The sequence below is a fragment of the Micropterus dolomieu genome, linkage group LG21, assembly GCF_021292245.1.
Source record: "Micropterus dolomieu isolate WLL.071019.BEF.003 ecotype Adirondacks linkage group LG21, ASM2129224v1, whole genome shotgun sequence".
Lineage (NCBI taxonomy): Eukaryota > Metazoa > Chordata > Actinopteri > Centrarchiformes > Centrarchidae > Micropterus > Micropterus dolomieu.
In genome coordinates this window covers 1,072,004-1,080,160 of record NC_060170.1, presented here as the reverse complement: position 1 = coordinate 1,080,160, position 8,157 = coordinate 1,072,004, and the positions used below count along the sequence as shown (strand labels likewise).

General features: G+C 41.5%; 1 long non-coding RNA gene across 2 annotated transcripts in view; it reads right to left on the bottom strand.

Moving 5' to 3' along the window:
- LOC123960486 overlaps positions 1 to 6,690 on the bottom strand; it is a 10,286-nt gene extending 3,596 nt beyond the window's left edge. The window contains exon 1 of one of the 2 annotated variants that reach the window (XR_006822533.1): positions 6,555 to 6,690. This is a non-coding gene — a long non-coding RNA (uncharacterized LOC123960486). Of the gene's footprint in view, positions 1 to 5,591; positions 5,855 to 6,554 lie in introns of those variants that run through there. The other variant, XR_006822532.1, reaches the window with a different exon arrangement.
- Positions 6,691 to 8,157: the final 1,467 nt, after the last annotated feature.

Here is an 8,157-nt window from a genome sequence, read left to right as displayed (position 1 = left end):
TTTGATAAAGCTTATAGTTAGGGCTGGCTCAGGTTAGTCCTGAACCATCCCTTAGTTATGCTGCTATAGGCCTAGACTGCCGGGGGATTTCCCATGATGCACTGAGCTCCTCTCTCCTCTACTTTCTCTCCCTCTGTATGCAACCTCATCCCATTATTGCATGTTACTAACACAACTTCTCCCCTTTCCGGTAGTCTTGTGCTTTCTCGTCCCTCTCCTCTCTCCTCCTATCACTTCCTGCAGGTGTTTCTGGCTCTGGAGCTGTGGAGTCTGGATCTGTGGCTGCGGGTCACCTGCTGCCCCCGTGTTCCTGCTCGACACCCTCTGCTACAACAACTATTGTTACTAGTCCTATTGTTATTATTGTTATTATAATCATTAACATTACGACTGTTATCATTAACACTACTATAAATATCTGTACCATTTTTCAATTAGTCTATAATAACATCACTTTTACTGTCTGTACCTCTGTGTGGATATTGTGTATGCTGTCTCCCTCCCTTTTCTCTCCTTCCATCCCTCTCCTTTTCTCTCTGTTCCTCTCCTGCCCTCTCTCTCTCTCTCTCTCTCGCTCTCTCTCTCCCTCTCTCTCCTTCACCCCAACCGGTCGAGGCAGATGGCCGCCCACCCTGAGCCATGGTTCTGCTCGAGGTTTCTGCCTCTTAAAGGAAGTTTTTCCTTGCCTCTGTCGCCTAGTGCTGCTCTTGGTGGGAACTGTTGGGCTTCTGTAAATGGCATCACAGAGTATGGTCTAGACCTGCTCTTTTATGAAAAGCGCTGTGAGATAACAGTTGTTGTGATTTGGCGCTATATAAATAAAATTGAATTGAATTGAATTGGACGACAAATTACCAACCTGAGCACCTACCTGTCTACATTGGGATTTAAAAATAGTGGAAATAATAAGGAAAATATTCAGGCATTGGTCTCTAATTTATTAATGTGTACTAACAATCAGGCAGGTGCAAACATAGACATCAAAAGGGGCTTCAGCACCTGCCCTTTTTCTTCCTCAAGAGAAAGTGCCCTTTTTTCTGGGATGCTTTTTAAAATTTTTTTAATAAATGAATATACCGTATTTATTATTTTTATTATATATATTTATTCCCGTTTCCAACAGATTCCCTGTCAAACAAATATATTTATTGGGAAAAAATCTAAATAGGCTATCAGGTTGGAAGATGAGACTTTGGAGTTCCGATGCTCTCTCTCTCTCTCCCCCTCTCTCTCTCTCGGTCTCCCACTCTCTCCCTGTCTCTCTCTCTCTCCCCTCCAGCTTCTCTTCCAGCAGTTTTTTTCTAGTCTTGTGTGGAGGTGAGTGGTGAAGAACAAAACACTAAACTACCAGTGCCTCGAGTTTACCGCCAATTAAACAAAAGACAGTATAGGCCTAGGCTGATGTCTTGCTAACATTCATGACTCATGAGCTGAGCTAATGTAATAAGTTAGCTGAAGTTTAGCTAAGGCAATATCTCATGGCCATACAACCTAATGTACTGATACAGGTGAACACAGTAACATTTGTGTCTAATAACATCATCACAATCGCCACACTGATATGCAAATTAGGCATTAACTAATTAAAATGCCCACATTTGACAAGTCACTGCAAGTGAATGTGATAAATAACTAAAGCATATCACCACAGAACTTCCCCAGTTATTGACTTACATCAAGAGTATTTTCCTCTGAAATGTGCTGTGTAAATATGCAGATTAGCTTGTTTTGGTTAATATAGAAGAAATCTATAGATGCAAACAGACAGAGGGTATTAGGTTTAAAACCAACACCATCTAAAGGTGTGTTCTTGAAGTTTTATTTCCATTAGCGTAAAAGAAGAAAGTCTCAAAATTGACCACTCCATGAAAAAGTGTCTTAAAGAGCTCCTCATCTATCATGCTTTTATAGATTTTTACATGATACCGACAGCCCTCCCTCAAATGTGAAAGTCCATGTCACCATCAGTAATTGTGTGTGTGTGTGTGTGTGTGTGTGTGTGTGTGTGCATGGTAAATGTAATACAGTATAATAGCAACAATAATAAAGTATTTGATCAATACATTAATGTATTCAGGCAATTCAGTATTCTGTCTACTTTGCTGTTTGAAGCTGAAGGTTATCTTTACTCATTTGGCATCTTGCTTGTTAAACAAAAAGTAAAAGTATTTATATAACATTTATTTTAATTATGCCGGCAACCCAATGCCACCGTTTAGGGTGAAGATTTATGTGAAGTGTTATGTATTCCAATAACACCAAAAGAATTTAAACGATTTTTTGCCTTGTGACAAATAAACAAATTATTAATGAAACTGTCATTTATTCTAAATATATACTTGAAACCAGTAGCATAGAAAACATGCACATTGTGGCATAGTTTGCTTTGCTGCTCTGCTCCTGTGATAAACCTAATGAATACTAAAGAAGACCGTGGTCTCTGTGTGAACTGATTATTTTGTAGAAAAGTAAAAGTAAAAATGTTGTTGAGTTAATATTTGTCTTGTTTAAAAAAAAAAGCCCTTTTTTTCACTTGAGCCCCTGCCCACCAAAATGTCTGTGCACGTCATAATAATCATAACCATTCATGCAGAAGAATTATTGTAGGTTGTAGTCTTTACTCGAACAGCATAAATAATTTTTCTTGCTTGCCAAATTTATTGTTGGGCAATGTGCGAGTGAAATACTCGTAGAGCATGTAGACTGTGTAGAGCAATGCATTATCCATCCTGGTCCCCTCGCGCTGCTGTTCTTCTTGTTTTATTGGCGGTTGCCGTTGACTTCCCGTCACTAGGTGTGTTCGTGGCTGACTTAAGCCTGATTTATACTTCTGCGTTGAATATAAAGTCTTGAATTCCTACAATAATAATGTCACATACGTCATGTGTCTCAGTGAAGCCTTAAATCAATGAGGGTGAAGTTTACAAAGGTGCCTCCGGAGAAAAGCAACTGCGGTAGCCGGACTCAGAAAACTGCAGCCGCCTTTAGTTCCACAAGATTTTAATGTTCTGTGACATGGTGATGTTTTGCAGTGCCGGTGAAAGTCAGACACAGTTTCTAACCAGCATGCCTTTTGTTAAGTCCAGCATGCATCATGTTAAGTAAGTGCTGCACAGCGCCGCACAAAATCAAACGCACCTGAAGCTTATGTTCTCCATACTGCCACCTTTACTGGAGGGGAACATAGCAAACATTTAAAATACGCCCAGCTGGGTTTTAAAAATTTTTGTTTTAGAAAGGTTATCCAAAGAAATCCTACCGTACTACTTCAGGAGCTAACACTAGCCACTGTTGACGTATCATCAGAGATGCTCACAAGTCTTTGAGCTAGAGTCCAAGTCAAGTCTCAAGTCTCTGAGCAAGAGTCCAAGTCAAGTCTCTGAGTTAGAGGGGCGTCCCTCTCTAACTTCAATAAGCTCTAACACCTCTAACTCCAACCTCTAGGGTAGGGGGCTACGCAGAGGCTATGCCGTTGATTTGACGCAGAAGTATAAATTGCACTTCACATGCACTTCCTGTGCTTTTCTTCTTCTATCCCCTTACAATTATCTTGTATTAATTTTAATTTTTTTGTTACTTACTTCCTTTCCTAGGTATTTACCTCATTGACGTGATATGAACTATGAGCTCTTACTAGTATTTATTGCTGCTCTTACTAGTATGTATTATCAGTTGTAGATCTGTATTTGATGCTCTGTTGATGTTAGTATGTTGTTCCTCAAATGTTAGTCGCTTTGGATAAAAGCGTCTGCCAATTGAGTAAATGTAAATTTAAGAGTCCAAGTTAAGTCTCAAGTCTCTTGTGGTTATTACGAATGTTGTATCACCTGCTGCGTTCAATCCAGGCTGCTTATAAAACTGTATGGCTATAACGAATTCTGTAAGTGTAACCTGTTTTTCACTTACAGAACCCAACCATGTAATGTGCAATGCAATTAATGACAGCTTATTAACTACTGGACGTCAACACACTCCCCAGACTCTTAAACCCAGTGTAACATTAACTAAATAAAACTGTGACGTTGTATAATCAACAACAAACCTGTAACCTGTTTTTAACTTACAGAGCACAACCATGTAGCCTAATGTACAATGCGTCTACAATTAATGAAAGCTTATAAACTACTGTAAGTCAACACACCCCCCAGACTCTCAAACCAGTGTAAAGTTAACTAAATAAAACTGTGACGTTGCATAATCAACAATAAATCTGTCTGTTTTTAACTTACAGAGCACAACCATGCAGCCTAATGTACAATGCGTCTACAGTTAATTAAAGCTTATAAACTACAGTAACTCAACAAACCCTGTTGACTCTCAAACCCAGTGTAAAGTTAACTAAATTAAACTGAAATTCCATGGTCGGCAATAAAGCTGTAACCTGTTTTTAACTCACAGAGCACAACCTGTGCAATGCAGTTAATGACAGCTTGAACTACTGTAAGTCAACAAACGCTGTTGATTGTCAAACCCAGTGTAAAGTTAACTAAATAAAACTGTAACGTTACATGATCAACAATAAACCTGTAACCTCTTTCCAGCCAATGGTAATAATTAACGTGATGGCAGCTGGCAGGACGTAAATGATTACGTTAATTGACTACCACAAGTTTGGCAAGCAAACAAACGCTCATTCATCTTTTTATAACGAACGACAGTCGGAGTAAACCTCCCATAGGTCGTAGCTAAAGCAAGAAGCAAGCTAACGTTAGATGGCCAATGCTGAACTAAACATGTTTACTAACCTCAGGTTACTAACCTATTTTGCGTTCAGCGCTTCTTTGTTTGGGCCTTGTTGGATGAAGTTTTAAAGCCAAAGTTTATGATGAATAGCAGAGTAGCTGCCCGGTGTTTGTTGTCCTCTCTCATATGTGCGTAGCCCGTCTACCCTCTAGGTAGATGGGGGCCTGAGTTCTTTACCTCAAGTAACTTTAATGCTTAAACTTGATCTAAGGTAATATTATTTCTTTCTTGGGTCACACTCTACATAGTACAGCTTTTATACATGTCTGTTATAACCACCAATTAAGAGAATACTGTTCACTAAAAGTTAAGTGTACTGACCCTTTAACACAGTAAACACAAGCACCCCAATATACTATGGGTAACCTAAAATTACGAACACTCAGAAGCAGTTTCACAATTAAAAGGGTGTTCTTATTTTAATTATAAAGACAAATAAATAAAATATAATTTCAACATAAAATGTATTGTGTTATTTTGTTCCAACAGGTGTCAGCTTAATATGACAATTCTCTTTCCAACACAGTAAACTGCACTTTTCCTAACGTTGTTATTATCAGACCAACTTAATTAAACATCAGTGGTCATAACACTTTGCACCCACTATTAAGCACTCTATGCTAAGCCGCAAAATAATAAACCCAAATGAAAATCGTTGCAGGCCTGATTCGATGCTTTTGTTCGTTGAAACCAAAACTTCACACACACTGGAGCAAGAAGTAACTTAAATAGGACAGTTCCTATTCGTTGAGAATAATGGTGTCTTTCAGAAGAAGCTACCAGTCGGCTGGCCAATGAATTGAGCAGGACAATGAATTGAGCAGGACGACGCACGTGGGCACACTCACGGAGCTTGGTAGTTATGCCTACAGGTCGGAAACAGTCCAGACGAAGCTTTTGTATAGCTGGGTTAGCTAGCGCGGCTCACAGTCTGTCCACACGGCTAGTGACACTCCCACTGTTAACGAGCAGTCTCACTGGTTACAGCACAGCAAACGTCGGACAGACGTCCTCTAACTCACGAAAACGTCTTCTTGCGGCCCTCTCGATTATCTGGCCGACAATCCAAGGCACACCTAACGCAACTCCTCTCCAAAACGGCAAAAGTTAACCCAAAACTACCTCATTAGCTCGTTAACACTCGGATCACTCCCTTTTCATTCTCCCACCTCTCTTTTTTATGTCCCTTCTCCTCCTCCTCCACCCACGTATGTTAGCCAATTCACAAGCCACAGCCCGTGTAACTAGATACACCACAATCAAATTAAACAGCCCTTTAACAACATATATGAAATAAAATACATATGAAATGCATTTTAACAGTTAATATTTTAAAACATTTTTACCCATGAACTTGACTTTTTACCACACTAAGAGAAATATATTTTTAACCTTTTACTCTCTTAAACACATCTAATTTATTTATTTATGTAACACAGAAAACAATTTACTGTATTTATGCATTTTTAGCTGGGCTACATGTGGCCCCGTGCAGCTGATACTACGTGTTACGTTGGCAGGTTATTGGTAACGCAGGGAGGGGAATAACAGCAAGCTCATCAGACGTTTCCTAAAAATAAACATTGTTCACGAGTCCCGCAGTTCGAGTCAAGTCTCAAGTCTTTTGAGGACGAGTCTCAAGTTGAGTCTGAAGTCAGTGTGTGTGCGACTCGCACTCAGAGTCCCCATCTCTGCGTATCATACCTTTAAATGACAAATATGCTAACATTTCCCACGTGTGTAACATTCTGTACATGATTTAAATTTAACAATATTAGTAGCGGTAGCTATTTTGAACTCGTGTTCCTTACCGCAACAATGCTAAGGTTGCAGTCCATTGTACATTGGTTGTAACCTCCACCAGCTTGCCTTCTTTCCATAGTGCATCCTGTTGCCATGGTAAGCGACGCACAGCACAACCATCCACGTGATGTAAAAGAAAATGTCATTCATCAGAGCAGGCCACCTTCTTCTATTGGTCTGTGGTCCAGTTCTGATGCTCCCGGCCTCGCCAGCACCTATCTGAGAGAAACTCAGATGGACTCCTACATAGGGCTAGCGAATCATATGGTCCGTGGGCCAAGCCGTAATCTCTTTGGTACCGGTTTATTTGTAGGGTGCATATAAGTAATTTAAAACATGATAACCATTTGAAATGAGTCGCTTTATTAATTTATTGGGAGAAAAAAAACATTTTTGCCAGTATCATCCTACAGTATCTGCACAGTAGATTTGTGTGAAGCCATACATGCTATATGTTGTTTTTTTCAGGACAGTCAGAGCTATTCAGATCTGCCATCATTTGACATAATATTTATATTATATTAGCCTTCATACTAAGAGTAGGCTATATACACTGCTCAAAACTGTCTACAACCCACACAAGTGGCTCAGGTAGTGCAGCTCATCCAGGATGGCACATCAATGCGAGCTGTGGCAAGAAGGTTTGCTGTGTCTGTCAGCGTAGTGTCCAGAGCACGGAGGCGCTACCAGGAGACAGGCCAGTACATCAGGAGACGTGGAGGAGGCCGTAGGAGGGCAACAACCCAGCAGCAGGACCGGTACCTCCACCTTTGTGCAAGGAGGAGCAGGAGGAGCACTGCCAGAGCCCTGCAAAATGACCTCCAGCAGGCCACAAATGTGCATGTGTCTGCTCAAACGGTCAGAAACAGACTCCATTAGGGTGGTATGAGGGCCCGATGTCCACAGGTGGGGGTTGTGCTTACAGCCCAACACCATGCAGGACGTTTGGCATTTGCCAGAGAACACCAAGATTGGCAAATTCGCCACTGGCACCCTGTGCTCTTCACAGATGAAAGCAGGTTCACACTGAGCACATGTGAGATGTGACAGTGTCTGGAGACGCCGTGGAGAACGTTCTGCTGCCTGCTACATCCTCCAGCATGATCGGTTTGGCGGTGGGTCAGTAATGGTGTGGGGTGGCATTTCTTTGGGGGGCCGCACAGCCCTCCATGTGCTCGCCAGAGGTAGCCTGACTGTACCGAGATGAGATCCTCAGACCCCTTGTGAGACCATATGCTGGTGCGGTTGGCCCTGGGTTCCTCCTAATGCAAGACAATGCTAGACCTCATGTGGCTGGAGTGTGTCAGCAGTTCCTGCAAGAGGAAGGCATTGATGCTATGGACCGGCCCGCCCGTTCCCAAGACCTGAATCCAATAGAGCACATCTGGGACATCATGTCTCGCTCCATCCACTAATGCCACGTTGCACCACAGACTGTCCAGGAGTTGGCGGATGCTTTAGTCCAGGTCTGGGAGGAGATCCCTCAGGAGACCATCCGCCACCTCATGCACCACCACACACACTACTGAGCCTCATTTTGACTTGTTTTAAGGACGTTACATCAAAGTTGGATCGGCCTGTAGTGTGGTTTTCCACTTTGATTTTGAGTGT